The sequence below is a fragment of the Miniopterus schreibersii genome (assembly GCF_964146895.1).
Source record: "Miniopterus schreibersii genome assembly, chromosome: 3".
Taxonomy (NCBI): Eukaryota; Metazoa; Chordata; class Mammalia; order Chiroptera; family Miniopteridae; genus Miniopterus; species Miniopterus schreibersii.
In genome coordinates, this window is record NC_138103.1 from 17,441,901 (window position 1) to 17,459,374 (window position 17,474).

The window sequence follows — 17,474 nt, forward strand, 5'->3', positions numbered from 1 at the left end:
ATGGAAAGGCAGCCTTGCCTGCCATAAGTAGGTGGTGCTGGGGAAGAGAAATACAATGAAAACAAAACAATGTCATTAGATTCCAGCTAGAAACTGTTGCTGCTGAAAGCTGAGTCCAAGCCAGCTTTTTTCTCTCTTTGCTGAAAAAGGATGTCGCACATGTTTGAAGAGTTTTAAAGACATATTTGCACAAAACTGAGATTTTCTCCTTGGAGAGTTAGAAGGGAATTTAAAAAGGAATACTTAAAGGATTCTATTTTATTTAATGCTGTGTGTCCAGTCCACCTAAAGCATTTGTGATCATTAATTTTATGTGTAAACTTGGCTGGGCCACCATGTTTCTGTGAAGGTGTTTCTTGGATGAGATTAACATTTAAATCGGTGGGCTTTGAGGAAAGCAGATTGCTCACCATCGCATGGTGGGCCTCCTTCAATCAGCTAAGGCCTGAAAAGAACAAAAAGGCTGACCTTTCTACTCGAACTGCAGCATCAGCTCTTCCCTTAGGTCCTGCCAGCCTACCTGGCAGATTTTGGACTTGCCAGCCTCCATAATTGTGTGAGCCAATTCCTTACAATAAATCTCTCTTTATAATACACATCCTATTGGTTCTGTTTCTTAGAGAACCCTGCCTACCATAGCACTTCTCCAGCTCATACAAACTCAGTAACCTGAGAGCAGGTAGGTCATGCCCCTTAACTGGGGGCTTGGAGAAACTGATAGATAGGAAGGGATTCCTTCCGAGAAACACTCAAGACCAGGACAGATGCTGAGCCAACTGGGGAACCATCCCCATGAACTTGAAATCACACTGTAGCATTTCCCCACTGGCATGTCCGGGAGGCCGGTGAGGTCACCCTACTAGAAAGAAAGGCAGTCCTAACACCTCCCCTTTCCAACTGGGGCAACTCTGATGACATTGTGTCTGCAACTATGACACTGTCCAGCCGTCGAATTGGCAAACTGAACCCATACAATGAGAACTGTGAACTCAGGCAGCTTCAACTGAAAGGCACTGTGTGATCAAGCAGAACCACCCCTGCCCACAGCCTCTGCCTGGGTCCTTTTTATAGCATCCAATCTCTATCTGTATGTGCCCTGAGACTGGGGACCTCGCCACTTCCAGACACTGCCTCTGGTTTGGGGGCCCTAAACTTTAGAGCAAGGTTTTCCAAACTTCAGTCATTTGCCTACCACCTTCTCGAGATACCACTATAGGATTTCACGTCATCGTTGTCTTTAAATAAACCCACTCTCTAACAGAAATACATGTGTTTTAAAAAGAAATCTGGCTCCCTGGAAATGGAAACTCCGCACCACTTGCCACAAATAGAGATTGACTGTAAAACAGCCTCTCCCCTAACCCCCTCCAAAAGTTTACAAGGTCAGATTCTATGCTGTCGTCTGCGGAAGAGTTGAGCTGAAGGCCTGCTCTGTCTGGTGAAAGAAAGCAAACTAGAGGCAAAGAAGCATCAAAGTTTAGCAGCAACTAAGAGTTTCCCTTTGATGGAATCAAAGTTTAAAGACAATGAAAAAGGGAACGACGTTCTCCCTGGGTGATTTCATGTAATCACCTAAAATCACTCCAGCATTGTGGCTTGCACCCTGCAGTAATCAACCCAGTGATTCCAATTCTGTCTCTGGTGGCCCCCACCCAGGGAACCACAGTGCCTTCCCTTCCTTCCACCCCGTGCCTGTCCCAGGACCTTTAGTGTGGCCTCACTTAGACCCAGGAGCCCTGAACCCAGTAGCTGCTCTAGACCTACAGGAATTCCACCAGTGGAAGCTTCTTAGGAAACCAGGACAGGACTGGGCATTGAATCAAAATGAAGACATTAGAACGCTCAGACACTATGGAGAGCAGTCTGGCTGTTCCTCAAACAATTAAACAGAGTTACCACATGACCCAGCAATTCCACTCCTAGGAATGTACCCAAGAGAAATGAAAACGCATGTCTAACAAAAATTTGCATGAATGTTTATAAGCAGCATTATTTACAATGGTCAAAAGGTAGAAACAACCCATACGTCCATCAACTCATAAATGGATAAACAAAATGTGTCACATCCATACAACAGAGTAAGATTAGGTCATAAAAAGGAATAAAGTACTGATATGTTACAACATAGATGAGCTGTGACGATATTACTCGAAGTGAAATAAGCTAGACTCAAAAGGCCACATAGTGTATGATTCTACATTATTTATATAAAATGTCCAGAACAGGCAAAAAGATCAGTGGCTGACTAGGGCTGAGGGGATGGGGAAAGGGAGATGATATCTAAAGGGCACAGGGCTTCTTTGTGAAGTGAGGAAAATGTTCCCAAACCAACTGTGGTGATGGTCGCACCTATCTGTGGCTATACTAAGATACACTGAATTGTACACTTTAAAGACTCATTTAAAAAGAGATTTCAAAGAATGAAATGGGGGAGCTCTGAGTTTCCTGGGGGCTGGTATTTCCACACCTCCATCCCCTTGGATCTGACACCACAAGGACGCCTAAGAGTCCTTCGCAGCCTCTGGTGGGAAAGGGAGGGTAGAAACTGCAGGTCAGGAGGCCTGGCCTTGAACTGATCTGAGGAAGGAGCCTTCCCAGCCCCCACAGGACCCAGAGGCCAGACACCCTCATCCCACACTTTCAACCAACCACCCAGGCCCAAGGCCTGGGACTGAGCCAGCGCCTCACTTTCCAGGATGTCAGAAGAGGGGAGAGTGGGTGGCCCCATTCCCTAGCCATCTGTTCTGAGTACACAGAGTATACAGTAGGTGCTACTCGAGGACATGAGGACATGGACCACCCAGTCCAGGCCCTCACAGAGTGCCCAAAAGAACTCAGGGATGGGTTAGCACCCCAAACCTCAGTTAGTGCCCCTTCCTCCTCCCCAAGGGACCCAGCTTGCTTCCCACTCAGGACAGCAGGATGTCTGCATGAGCCATTCCCCCTTTCTGGAAAGCTCGTAGATCTTGGGGTATCCGCCTCAACTCCAAAGTCCCCTCCTTAGAAAAGCTTTCCCAGACCATCCAATCTGAGTGGCTCCCGTTTTATTTTCTTCAAGTCACTGGACATCATCTGCTATTTTCTTACTGTCCTCTATTCACTTTTTTGTCTTGTCCCTTTGGACTAGAAGCTCCCTGTGGGCAGGGATTTATGTCTGTTTGGTCACTACTGTGTCCCTGATGCCCAGCACAGTGCCTGGCACCCAGTGGCAACCTCCCCACTCCAGGCCTCCCCAGGAAGGCCCAGGGCAGGCAGGCGGTGAAAGTGGAAGAATCTCCAGTGAGCGGGCCTGAGAAGGCTCAGCGTCCTCCTTTCACTCTCGGGGAGGGGAAGCATAATTCTGCAGCCAACAGTCACTGCAGCTGCGGGTGGGCTCGTCATCCAGGAAAGGGGACCTGGGTGGGACGCCAATCCTGTCAACACCACCACCATTATCATTTCTGCCTGTCTACGTACTAACTGTACTATCCATTACCCAGAATTGTCTTTAAAACACATTAGCTTAAATAAGTTAATTTTAAAATGTGTATTATGCAATAAATGGAAAATCGGTATTACTTGCCAAGTGATTGACGTTTTAGTAATATATTTTAAAATAAATATGAGCGTATTACCATTTTTAGCATTGCCTGTATGTTAGAGAAATCATCTCCAAATGCCTGGGTGTGCAGACCATACTCTGGGCGTGTTGGAGATTAAGCTTCTGTTGGGCTCTGGTCCTAGAAGAATGTGACCCTGTGTCATGTTGATATAAATGGACGCTGACCATACCACTTGGGCCTGACGTGGCTCCAGGCAGAGCCAATGGCAGGAGGGAAAGGGAGGAGCTGCTCGATCCCAATTCTCTCTCACGGTCCAGAAACCCTTCCCAAACCCCCTCCCTAGATCCCTCCCTGCAGCCTCCAGCTGGCTCCTCATGGGGTGGGCTGAAAAGCAGGAAGCTGCCTAGGACCCCAGGGTGACTCCTTCTCTCAGTCAGTCATGTGGCAGAGATCTACTGAGCACTCACTGCATGCTCAGCTCTGTGCTGGGTGCTGGAAATACCCTGTGAACTCAACAGATGGGTCCCTGCACCCAGCAGCTCTTGCCTCTCTTATGCCAAGACCATCAGAAACAATGGGACTGAACACTATTTGGGCAGGGGGTTCCCGTCCAAAGCAGGATCCCCAGCATGCCTTTCTCCATTCCGCACGCCCCCCAAACAGAAGAGAAACAAGGTGGCTTTGGCCAGGGTAGGGTGGGCGTGTGGGCCTGTTCCCTGTGGCCAGACAGTTGAGGGGATCTTTGGGGCTATCGGCGATGGGGGACTCTGGACAAAGAATGCTCGTCTCCAGGACACTCACCAAAACATCTGTAGCAAAGGAGTTTTCTTGGCCCAAAGGACCAGGATTGCTTCCAGGGGAGAGCACAGACGTCTGCCTTTAAAGAGACGGACGTGACCGCAATACATCAAACGGAGCAGGGTCTGTGGGGTCCACAGACTTGGACTCAAGGCCTCACAGTTGCTGTGTGTGTTTAATCAACATTTTTAAGACTCTGTTTTTGCATCCATAGAACAGGGATAATAGGGGTCTTCACCTCAGGAGGTTGTTACTCATTTTAAATAATATGAAAGATGTAAGGCACGTGCCCAGTAAATGCTGTAATAACAGCAACGGTCATCATTGTCACTGCGCCGATGACACCGGCAAGCCTAAGTCATTCTTTCCTACTCTCAAACACCAACCACACGCAGGTCTTGTCTCTCCGGATTCTCTTCAAAGCCCAGACTCCCATTCCCAGTGGTCTGCTGGTCACCCTGCTGGGATCTCGTGATGGCGCTAACACACCCCAAGTGTACTCACTGTTGCCCCCTCTTTCCCTAATCGACACTTGTCTATTAACAGCACCTGGACGGGGAACCCATCACACCCATGAGGCGTCCACAATGTGATATTCCGAGGGGAACACTCCATGGGGACTGACGGCACCTCCGCATTCAAGCCCCATTACTTGTCCCTGGATTGCTGCACAGCCTTATCTAGATTCTCTGTCCACGGACACTCCACCATGCAAAGCTCTTCACCCCCAAACCTGCAAAACGCCCCTTATTATTACTAAACTTCAGGTACACAAGTAACTTGTAAATATATTCTCTGTTACAGATAAGACTGGAGTCCCTGGGCCCACTGTTTCCACACCCGTTTCCTCCTCTCCCCTCTCACCAGAGGCAACCACATCAATCTATTTTGATATATCCTTCCAGACATTTTTCTTTGTATACATGTAATACATATGAATTACAGGAGTACAGACGAAATACAGCTAGTATTTATAAATAGCATGTTTTCCCACATATTGCTTTGCTACTTTTTTTTTTTTTTAAATTCAAACATGTCTTAAAGATCTTTCTATATTGGTACACAGAGATGAACCTGCAGCCAAGTGCTGGGTGACTTCAGGCAAGTCACTCCACCTCTCTGAGTGGCCCTAGCTGTCACAATGCAATGTCCCTGAAATTCTCCGATATCACCCCACGGCTGCCCTGAATGCAGACAGCTCTTACCCCTCCCAGGCATCCACCTAAGGCTCTGCTGCCTGGGAGAGCCCAAGTGACTGGTACAGAACAACGTCACACAGTCACCACCAGCAGCCTCACTGTGGGTATCAGGTTACCAACCCGGGGGATCATGCTGGGTGGCAGCTCTGCCTCTGATATTTTTAGACACCCCCCACCCCACCCCCACCGGCCTGTCCCTAACAAGAGCCAGATGCATCAGATGATTCCCGCCAAAGTTGGTTGTCGAAATTGCAGTCTTTAAGTAACTCCTGCAGGAAGCCAGGCTCTACCACTCCTGGGGCCAGGAGGGGAGGCTCCTCTTCCCACCCACCCCGTCCCATTCCTTCCCTGGACAAGCTGAAGCCAACAACCAAGAGTCAGGCCCCTAGTCCTGTCTATGGTGCCAGCTGTCCTTTTTCCCCATTCCAGCTGCTTCTGCCAATCGCCCACTTTTCCAAACCCAGCAAGACGTCCCTGAGTCCCTCCTCCCACACAGGAGTCAGGTCACCGACTACCTCTTCCGGAAGGATTCTGCTCCCCAGTTCCCATGCCTGGGACCCCACTGCACCTTTGGGCAATGGCTGCCACCCCCCACACACTCTGGGGAGCCCATCCTTACCCTGATTTATCCCCCGGAGCCTGTGTCAGAGGCCCCACTTGTCCACAGAGCTGGGCAGTAGCCACATGTTGCAACACACACAATTTTCTGCCCCCCAGAAGGTGGCTGGACTCCAGCCTCCCAGACAAATCCCGCCAAGCAGCTAGCAATCCACTGCCATCCCATCTGGCCTGGAAAGGCATTCATATGTTTTTGTCTCGACAGACTTCCCTTCTTGGTCATGTCTGGCGGGGTTGACTATGACAAAGAAAGGCCTTCACTCTGACCCCGTCAACCAGGAAGGCCGCAGAGGACAGGGGCGGCGGCATGTGCCTGGGATGAAATATTGGCCAGTTGAGCCTCCTTGTGAATCAATCACCTGTAGCTGGAAAATTGATAGTGTGCGCACATGCACGCGGTTTTAGCTCCTGTGAAAAAAGATATCATGTGAAAGGCAGAGAAAGGAAATGTAGGTGAAACATCCTGGGAAGAAAGGGCCTTATAAATTAACTTGTGTAGTGTGAAGGGGGTGGGGGGTGGAGAGGACTGACTGGATGTGCCCTATATTTACAACTAGATGCCATGGAGTCCTGCTTGCCCCTCAAGAGCTGTGTCCTGATCTGGGGCCCTGCCTGCCAGAGAGGGCACGGTCCCTCCCCTCTGGGTGGGGCAGTGCATTGTCAGCTCCCAACCTCCCTGCCTGGTTCTGCCCTCACCCACCCTGCTGGCCACCTCTGTGGCTTCCAACACAAACACCTGTCCCTGGGTTTCAGGCGAATCAGAATTTCCCCACTGACAGACAGACGCAGGTCCAGGCTGTGTGGCCTGCTCTCTGCCCCCCCCCCAATTCCAGGCGGGGGTAGAGATGCCAGATCCAAAAACCTTCAGTGGGAAAACAGGTTCTGCACCTTCCTGCCACCCCCACACCCCTCCCTAGGCTGTGGGCTTGGCATCTGGGCCCTGATTTCTCCAGAAGGGTCTCCCCCATTCCCCACAACCCATGTGGGCATCTCCAGGTGGAGAAGAGGGGGGGTCTTGCGGGGGGAGGCAGGTGGAGGTTCAGAGCCTGGCTCTTGGCATCACTAATCCAGCCACCTGAGATACTGACTTGCCGTCTCTGGCCGGGCTCTGCCCACCTAAGAGCGAGAGGCTCCTGGAGAACCGGGAGAACTGCAGAGCGTGGGCGCCCTCGCACACTGCAAAGGCTCTACTGGCTTTGGTTTCCATCTTTGTCCCTTGAGGACTCCTGGGGAAACCAGGCTCCTGTCCCTTCCTCATCCTTCCACTTCCTCATCCCAAGGCCAAATTCCAAGGAGAAGTGGCCAGCAACAGTGAGCGGCCTCTGGGATTTCTAACTTATCCAGTGCAGAGGTGGCTGAAGACTTTTTTAAAATTATGGTGAAATACACATAGTATATTTTAACTATCTGTAAGTGTACAATTCAGTGGCATTAAATTCATTCACCATGTCGTTGGATAACCATCACCACAATCTATGCCCAAAATGTTTTCACCCTCCCCAACAAAAACTCTGCACCCACTAAGCCATAATCCCCACTCCCCTTTCCCCAGCTCCCGGTAACCTCTACTCTACTTTCTGTGCCTTGGAATTTGCCTACACTAGGTACCCCTTGTAAGTGGATTCACCCAGTATTGGGGCTGCTTGTTTCTTAACGCCCTCTCCAAGGCCATTACCTTCTCTCTGCCTGTCACTTTTCAGGCTGATCTCTGCATTTTGGACACAGATAAGTTAAAAGATCACCCCTCTACCACCACCACCACCAATCCCACATACACATCTTTGTAACCTGGGAGGGAGCAGTACCCCTTTCTCCAAACCTGAAACTAGGCTGTCGGCTTTGTTCCAAAGTAAGGGGTGGGTTCTGTGGCCTGGAGGTAGGGCTTTCTCTGTGGGGTCTCCCTCCAGTCCAAGTGCCCCAGACTAACCTCCATTTATGAGGTCCCTATGTAGGCCCCAAAGGAGGACCTCCCCGGAGTGTATTAAGCACCCTGTATAGTCCACACCTGAACTCTAGCTCCCTCTTTTTCTGGAACCCATGGGTGGGGCCCTCAAAGCCCTGAAAGCCCCCTGAAGGCTAAGGTGGAGAGCTTTGAGGCTCCTCCACCACCCCAGACCAAAGAAAAGTAGCTCCACGCCGTTGGGGGGCGCAACGGAGCAGCCACCGGGGCAAAAAAGGGTGCGCTACTCCGCACGACCCACTGGCGGGGCCTGGGCGCAGCAGTCCCACGCGCCCGGTGAGGCGGGGGCAGGGCTGCGAGGCGCTGTGGACCCTCAAGCAAGGAGGGGGCAGCCCTGGACTCCTCCCCAAACTTTTCCCGCCGGCCCGGCGCTCCCGAAGAAAGAAGCTGTCCTGGGGCGGGGAGGTGGAATTCCGGTCCCCCGCGAGCTAGCGAGTGAGAGGAACCGGCGGGAAGTCTGCACCCTCGTAATCTGGCGCAGGAAGGGTGGATTTTCGGCAAGGAGGGGCCTCTCCCCCCACCCCACCACCAGCAGGGACACCCCTCCCCCCGGGGCCACTGCATGCACGGCCCCACGACCTGCGCTCGCCCCCCGGGCGCAAACCCAACTCACCCGGCGCTGGCTGCGGGACCGAGCGACGGGCTGGGGCGCGAGGCGGAGTAGCCGGGCTGTTTTGAAGCTCTGAGCTGGGACTGCGCGCCCTGCCTCCTCCCTCCTCCCTCTCGATGGCGCGGAGCCTCCTCCCCACGTCCCCCTCTTTTCCCGATCCCGCCTCCCGGGGCGTGATGTCAGGAGCCGGGAGCGCGGAATGGGAGGGGCCCGCAGGAGGCGGGTGGGGGACCCGCAGAGAAAGGCCGGAGCCCCGGGAGGGCGTCCGCACCCCCAGAGCCCGCTTCCTGCGCGGCGCTGCGCAGTTTAGGGCGGGTTCGCTAGCGCAGCTGCGGGAAGCTGGAGGACCGGGCCGGGACGCCCCGAGCTGGAAGCCCGCCTTCGCCGCGCTCGCCCCTGCGGGTTCCCAGCCGCCGCGCCGCGCCGCGCCGCCCCTCTCCTCTCTTCCCTTCTGGTAAGGGTGAAGGACAGGCTCTGGAATTCGACCCCCGGCTTTAGGACCCCTTCTCTGACACTTCCCTTAACTTTCTGATCTTGCCTGTAATCTTAACTGCCTCGGTTTCCTCTCCCTTCCACTTAGGACCTCGGTTTCCTCTCCCTTCCACTTAGGACCTCGGTTTCCTCTCCCTTCCACTTAGGACCGCTTTCCTCGGGCGGTTGTAAGACCTGAACGTGAGAACACAGGCGCATAGAAAGTGCTCAATAAATGTTAGCTCTGGTGTTATTATCTGACGTAGTCCTGACCTTGGTGGGAGGTGGAAGGGCAACAGGGAACCTAGTCCTAGGGATCCTCCAGAGTCCCCCATTCACTGTCCCCCCCCCACTCACCTACCCTCACACAAACCACTACCTTTGAACCCACAGTCCTGAAATTTATTGTCTCTGGAAATGACAAAAAAGAAGGAACTGCCTTTCTTTCCAGCCTCAGTTTCCCCATCTGTGTGTGGGGGGGAGGGTGAGAAGGGGCGGGGGAGAAGAGAAAGATTCTCTGTACTAAAAAATTGAAGAAATTGCAAAACAGGGTCACAACACATTACAGTATGTTTTCAAGCTTTTAATTGAACAGTTTAATGTTATTTGCACACACCCAAAATACAGGGCAATAGACTTTTGCCACTAACATGAGAATTAGAAGCACTTTTAAGAAATGCTAATTTGTTGCTCAATTGTTAGACCAGCTGGAAGGACGTGTTTATATTTTCTCATTCCCTTTCTCAATCCTGTTGGGGAGCTCTCCAAGGGGACAGCCTCCTGGGTCTAAATTAGAGGTCCTTAGAAGATTTGAGGCCCCCTCCAAAGGGATCCCCCCTGCCCCAGGTCCTGAGGTTTCCCAGTAGGTCCAGTGTCTGACCTGTCACATGTCTTTTAATTCTGAAATTCTATGGCTACTCAAGACTCATCTGCCAAGCAAGAGATTCTTCTTGGGGCTGCAGAGGAGACAGGAAGGTGCTGATTTGAACTCAGGTCCAGTATAAAAGGGAATGAGAATGGCTTCTGCAGAGGAGGGTCAGGAGAGGCCCACCCACCAGCAGGGACAGTGGTCCCTACCTGTCTCACAGCCACAGAGAGGACAAAGAAAACCCAGAAGGCTCTCCCAGAATGCACAATCTAGGTGGGGCTGGAGCAGTCTTACCATTTGCTGAACACTTACTCTGTACCAGTTACTTTATAAACATTACTTTCAGTATAACACAACAGCCCATGAAGAAACTGAGGCTCTGAGAAGCTACCTAAGAAACTTGCCCAAAGGCCCTATGTGAGGGATGGAGTGTGGATTTAAACTTGGATCCACTGCAGCAAACCCCACCCTCTTCTTATTATATAGCTACTTACCAAATGGTAACCATGGCCAAGCCATTATTTCTGCCATTTCCTTATGCCACCTGAACTAATCTTCACTTACCATTTTCCTTTAAATCAACTGTTTATTTAACTATATTTTATTTAAAAAAATTAATTGCTTTTAGAGAGAGAGGAAGGGAGAGAGAAACATTGATGTGAGAGAGAAACATTGATCGGTCACTTCCAGTATGCACCCCAAGACTAAACCCACAACCTGGTCATGTGCCCTGACCAGGAGTCAAACTGGTGACCTTTCGATAAACAGGACTACGATCAACCAACTGAGCCATGCCAGCCAGGGTAACTATATTTATTTTAAAAGGAACTTCTGTATCATCATGGTAAACAGGAAACCAGTGCCATCACCAGAAATAAAAGACAAACATACTAATCTAAACACTACCCAAAGAAAATAGTGTTAGTCCATTCTAGCCAGATACTGTTGCTTGAAAGAGCCCGTAAACCTGAGGTTTAGGAGCTATTGCAAAGGGAGATCAGCAGGTATAAGAGAGGGGTTAGACACACGCTAGTCCAGAAGGAGACTTTCTCCTTGTAATCAGAACTATCATGAGATCATTGAAAAGGGAATTGCATTCTCAGTCCCTGATTCAAAGCTATGTGATGCCTCCGCCCTCTGTCACCTAAAAGTACCTCCCATGTGCCTGCTGGTGGGGTGTGCCCCACCCTGGGAAGAACCTGGCCAGACACCAGGTTGCCTCTCCAGGACTCAGAGAAAGGAATGGGTGGATTGCTCCTCTCTCTGGTTTCAAAACCCTCTCCAGAGCTCCACTTCCCTGTCCTATTCACTGGCTAGTTGTGCTTCTTTAAATATAAGCCTCTCTCCAATAAGATTGGAGGCCGAAATCTGCTTCCTAACCACTTGTAGCCTCACTCCTAGTGTTTCAGTAATAAATGTGAAACCTCAACATGGTGTGAGGGAAAAGTAAGACTGTTCGATTGAATTTTGGGTCCCAATTCTTCATCCCTCTATAGTAATATATATATTCACACTCCAGACATAGCCTCCTGGCAATTGGAGCACCCTTCCCCCCTTAACCTTGAGCTAGGCCAGGTGACTGGCTTTGGCCAATGAGTTATTAGCAGACTACATTCTCAAGGGCTGGGAATGAGCTTGGGCGGTGGGGTTTGCCCTCTTGTGCTTTTGCCATTTCCATAAGCTGAATATACCTCTGGTAGCCCATTGGCCCCAGAAAAATAACAGAGAAGGGGAACAGAGCTACCCTAGGTGAGTGGCAGCACTTTCATCTGGGACACAGAGCTGCTCCAGCCAAGCTGCAGACACGTGACTGAGAAAGGTATGTCTATTGTTGCGTGTCACTGAGGCCTCATGGGTGTTTGTTTCACAGCAGAAGCTGGTTGATAAAAGGACCACCTCTTGTGGAGAAAGAGAGAGAGAATTAAAAGGAAGGCATCTGAAGGCGTGGAAGGCCAGTGTTTCAGGGTTGGGGAGAGAAAGTAAGTGAGAATTCAGTTAAGCCAGATTCCTGACCCACAAACAATGTGAGTTAACAAATGTATGTTGCTTTAAGCTGCTAAATTTTGGAATAATTTGTTACCCAGTAATAGATGACTAATACATAAACAAATAATAATAATTTAATCTCCATTGACTGAGATTGGGGAGGCTGGGTTCTAGTTGTAGCCTTTGCATCAGTCACGACACGCTAGGTTATGCCATGATAACAAATGATTCCCAAATCTCTCTGGCTTACAACACAAATGTTGACATATCTTGCTCATATTACATGTCCATTATAGGTTGATTGTGACTATGTGTCCGTATCATCTTTACTTTGGGACATGGGCAGATGGAGCATTGCTGGGCTCAGGGAAGTGGCAGGTTAAGGGATGAACCACACATGGCTATTAAAAGCTTCCACATGCTCACATTTCATCGGCAAGGCAAGTCATAAAGCCAAGCAGCAAAAGATCTCCCACTAGCCACTTGGCAAGTCACTTCATCTCTATCTTTGAATTTGGCTTAGCTCTAAATGCTTCTGGATGTAGGAGAACAGCAAGCACACTCAAAGCAACATATTCTCTTGGCTACTCTTGCAAATAAGCAGGATTCTCCGAACCAAAGGCCCTGCCACCAGCAGGTCTAGGCATGGCTCTGCTGGCTGCCCCCCCACCCTACGAGAGGCAGCTGGGAAAGCCCCTCGTGCCTGCTGAATTCCTAGAGCGGGGTCTGAGAAGTATGCCCTCTTGAGACCATTTCCTCCTTGTCACCCACCTCCGCAGGCTGGGCTGGGGACAGGATGGACATAATGGTTTCCAGCTGACACAGAGGCCTTTGTGTCTTCTCATTCAAAGCTGGGAGCTCTGGGTCTCGTTGCTGCTCCCTGTCATAGAACTTCCTGCAGGTACAAGAAGGGCTCATTAGGCTCTCATGTATTTTATTTATTTATCTATTTTATTTATTTATTTATTTATTTATTTATTTATTTATTTATTATTTTTTTAATATATCTTTATTGATTTCAGAGAGGAAGTGAGAGGGAGAGAGAGAAATAGAAACATCAATGATGAGAGAGTCATTGATCAGCTGTAGCCCGCAACTCAGGCATGTGCCCTGACCAGGTATCGAACCCCAATCTCCTGGATCCTAGGCCAATCCTCAACCGCTGAGCCACACCCGGCTGGGCTGGCTCTCATGTATTTTAAAATGTTTTTTGTGTGTGTGTGTGTGTTTTTAAAATATATCTTTATTGATTTCAGAGAGAGGAAAGGAGAGGGAGAGATAGAAACATCAATGATGAGAGAGTCACTGATCAGCTGCCTCGAGCCCACAACCCGGGCATGTGCCCTGACCGGGAATCGAACCCTGATCGCCTAGGATTCTAGGTCTACGCTCAACCGCTGAGCCACGCCTGGCCGGGCTCATGTATTTTAAAGTAACACATGTATGTCCCTACCGGGTTGGGCTCAGCGGTTAGAGCATCAGCCGGAGGACTGAAGGGTCCCGGGTTCTATGCCAGCCAAGGGCACGCACCTCGGTTGCAGGCTCCACCCCTGACCCCTGTCAGGGCGAGTGCGGGAAGCAACCAGTTGATGTGTCTCTCTCACGCTGATGTGCCCCCCCCTTTCCAATCACTCTGAAAAGCAATGAAAAACAATATCCTCAGGTGAGGATTTAAAAAAAAAGATAACACACGTAAAGCACCAAGCCTACTGTGAGCAGAAGAAACCTAAGGGGTGCTGCCTGCGTTTTTCCCATTACAGAAAGGTTTGGCATAGTGACCCCCAACATCTGGCTGCTTGACTGCAGTTCCATTTTCTTCAGGAGGTTTGGCATTGTGGGGCCAGAGCTTCACAGCTCTCCCAGATTTGAATTTCCTGAAATACAGTCAGAAAGAGTGACAGGAAGCAGGACGCTCCCACCGGTGTCATTACCACCAAACATCTGGAGCCCGGGATGGCCCATGGGCCATCGAATCATGGAAGAACGTGTTTCTCAGTGTGGAAGGCAAGCAGAGGCCAGTGCTCTGGATTCATCTTCTGAAAAGAATGGAGCACAATTTAACACTGAACAGGAAAAGAAGGAAAAGAAGCTCCTGTTAGGAATCACGTCTCTCTCACTTTCCCGGGGTCTGAAGTACAATCATGAATACCATTCCATCAGTCGGAAAACGTCCTCTCTACTTTTCTATATATTTTTAATGCCCCACCTCAAGTCCTTTCCTCCATCCTTTCTGTCAAACGATTGCTCAGGGAAATAAAATTCTCCAATTATGTATTTGACATATACTTAGTGTGACTCTCCCATGTGCCTGACACTGCTCAAGGCACTAGGGATGGGGCAGTGAAAAAACTTGTCAAAAACCCCTAGATCTCATGGAACTGGCTCCCAACACTGGTCAGTTCTCCTCACTATTGTGCCTGACACTGATACTGCTTTGGTTCGGTTTGATTTCTTTTCTGATATTCTTGAGTATCTTTGTGCGTGGGGGTTGTCTCCTAGGTTGTAAGACTATGGAAACATCCCCTAAGCTGAGTGACCCTTGGCCCAGCCAGACAAACCCAGTCTCAGGACTCAGGCCAGACTCACAAATCCTCATGGATCTTTGGGGATGGGGAAGGAAGGACGTCTTCCCTTTCCACTGGAAGACATGCTCTCTCTCTCTCGTTCTCTCATGATCTCACAGTTCAAAATTCAAAGAATGACAGGGCAGGTAGGAGGTGGGGAAACTTAGAAATTCTCATCCGTGCCTATGCTTCCAGGCAGGCAGGTATTCAAAGCATTCTGGGCGAATGAGACTCTTGATCTTGAAGTCCTTGTACCTGAACAGTCTGGAATTCCCTCCTTATGTGGGATTCAAGTCCTTCTGGACACAACCAGTTTCTGTTTGCCCTTGTTTATTGCTCCCCTGCATGACATCCCTTGAGAGACAGTGGCCCTGGATAAGGCAGCCTCACCCTCCGGGATCTGGCCTCTGCCTCCAGCAGCCAGCACAGAAGAGGTGCTAGCAGAGGGAATTTTCTCCCATAACACTGTCCACAGCCTGTAATTACATTTTAAATGTTTGATTCATGTGCTTTCTTACCCCCTGTCTTCACACTCCCTGAGAGCAGAGGCCAGACCTGTCTTGCCCTTGGCTTTGTCACCTATGTCTGGCACGTAGTGGGTGATCAGTCAGGGCTTCTGCTAGTCTTCACAATGCCTTTGTGAAGGTTAGAAAAAGGTGCCCCTTCAGAACTGATGATTTAGGAATAGGTGCCCCCTCAGTGCACACAGCTTGGCGTAAAGATGGCGCCTTCGTGTAAAGGGAAAACATGTCCCTTCCTCCAGGCAAATACAATCCCAAGCCTGGCATATGGCCTGGTGAACAGTCTGTAGGTAACACCCCCTTGGCTCTCAGGAATTCTGTGCCATCTACAAACCATGTGACAAGAAAGAGGAGCACTGGATCATACCTATTTGATGAATGAATGAATGAATGAATGAATGAATGAATGAAATGCAACTCCTTGGGGATGTGTGATGGTTTTAAAACACGCCTGCAAATTCTTTGACACTCAGCCCATTGAGAGCTTAGGCTCCTCGACTGGTGTCTAGTAGACCAAGAGAATATGGTGGAATTGAGGCTTTATGATTTCCAAGGCTGGGCTGTAAGTAGCCTGGCTGCATCTGCCTGGTTCTCTGCAGCCAGTGATCTGAAGACAGTGACTAGCAGAAGCAGACACAGCTGGTGTCCTCATGAAGTTTGCAGTCTGGTGGGTGGACTATCATTGGGATGGTAGTTTACCATCCAAAGTCCGACACTTTTGAGAGTGAAAGGTATACTATTCATAATTGCAGCGGGACAAAAATCATCAATAGGAACTGTCCCAGGGAAACAGATGCACAATGGCATCACCTTTGCTAGAATGAATTGATGAATTAAGTAATCCCTCAATTCAATGTGAACACGCCACCGTAACAATCATGCTATGAAGAAAGGGGAAGCCGGTGCTCTGTGAGCCCAAAATAAAGGGGATTTGACCCAGGCAGATACATCAGGGAGGGCTTCCCTGAGGAACTGGTGCTGGAGCTTAAGCCTTAGACCTAAAGGATAAGTAGGAATTGGCTTGGCAAGAGGGAAAGGAGGGGGCCTCAGGTAGAGGAAGCGGCACCTGGTTAAAGGCCTTCTGGATGGGAACGTTGTGGGTAGGAGGGTCTGAAAGGAGCCAATGTGGCTAGAAAGGGGAGAGCCAAGATGAGGTTGGGGAAGGCAGTTGGGCTGGGTAGGGTTGGGGGCTTCATTCTAGGCGATGGAGCACTGTAGAAGCACCATTCCTTTCTGCTGTAACATGCTGAAGACATCATCTGAGGAAGAGGGAGATGGATGCTCCCTTGTCACATCAAAGAAAGCAGCATTAGTCAGCAGCAGCCATTCTTGTTTAAGTCTTCCACTGTTAGAGGTTTGAGGTTACATGACATGCCTTATGCTCATGACCTGATGTTGCTGTAGAACTGATATTACATTAAGTATCAGCAGAACAGAACATATGATGTATTTTTTGCATGTCAATGAAGGAATGACCAGTGCTTGTTCCACAGAGAACGGAAATTGGAAGTCAAACACCCTTTGCATTCTAAAATAGGGTCTCAAATGTTTTGTCATTTTCATTTAAATTGTTAGGAAGCTTGGAGCTGTTAGTTAATCTATCTTCCAATACGCTGTGTAGCATAGCACTGAATAAATGATGCACATTGCCAATGGATGGAAGATCAACTAATAGCTCTGCTAGTAAGTGATTTATTTTTTTTCAATAAAGTTGCATAAACAAACGAATAAAAAACTAGCAACATGGCCTGACTGCCTGCTGTGTGGGAAGATTAAGGAGGGCTGGGATGGGCTCAGGCAGAGAAAGGAGGTGCGAAAGGACAGTAACTTGGGATCCAAGATTCCACTCACACTTTTGAATGACACAGGACCTTGGAGAAAAAAGTTCCAAAGGTGGCTCAGAAGTCCCTTCAGGGATATGTAGAAGGAAAATAGTGTTGCATAGAGGTCTGGAGAGTCTGGGGCTCAGAAGAAATGGTCCATTCGAGGGTCCAAAAGTGCAGATGTTTCCTAAAGAGCCTGGACTTGGGGACCAGTTGGCTCGATTCAGGTCATAAGGAAGGGTCATTGGGCAGCTTCTTTGTGGGCTGCACTTTGTGGCGGTATTGTTGGCAAGAAGAGCATCAAAGGGGCAGGAGTGGTTCCCTGGGGCACCTGGTCATGTATGAAGCCTCCTGTATCTATGCTATCTGGCTCCCAAAGGGCTTTCAGGCAGCTGATGATCAAAGACACTCACACAATAGAGCTGACACAAAAGGAAATAAAAACTATGCAGACTGAGGAGGAAGCAAATATATGAGCCCGGAGATTTTGAAAGGTGAAAGCATATATGAATCA

The 17,474-nt window shown here is 49.5% G+C and overlaps 1 protein-coding gene and 1 long non-coding RNA gene across 4 annotated transcripts in view; one reads left to right on the plus strand and one right to left on the minus strand.

The window, feature by feature from the left end:
* EMP2 (epithelial membrane protein 2) overlaps positions 1-9,034 on the minus strand; it is a 33,745-nt gene extending 24,711 nt beyond the window's left edge. For both annotated transcript variants that reach the window (XR_013998375.1, XM_081131263.1), the window contains exon 1: positions 8,731-9,034. The gene's annotated coding sequence lies outside the window, so the exon portion shown is untranslated. The remainder of the gene's footprint in view (positions 1-8,730) is intronic.
* LOC308554252 lies at positions 8,933-14,334 on the plus strand. 2 transcript variants are annotated; one of them, XR_013998377.1, is made up of 5 exons: positions 8,978-9,181; positions 11,937-12,045; positions 12,832-12,953; positions 13,075-13,170; positions 13,813-14,334. It is a non-coding gene; the product is annotated as an uncharacterized lncRNA (long non-coding RNA). The 2 variants fall into 2 exon arrangements; XR_013998376.1 differs by lacking the exon at positions 12,832-12,953 and having other exon boundaries at positions 8,933-9,181; positions 13,813-14,331.
* The last annotated feature ends 3,140 nt before the right edge of the window (positions 14,335-17,474 follow it).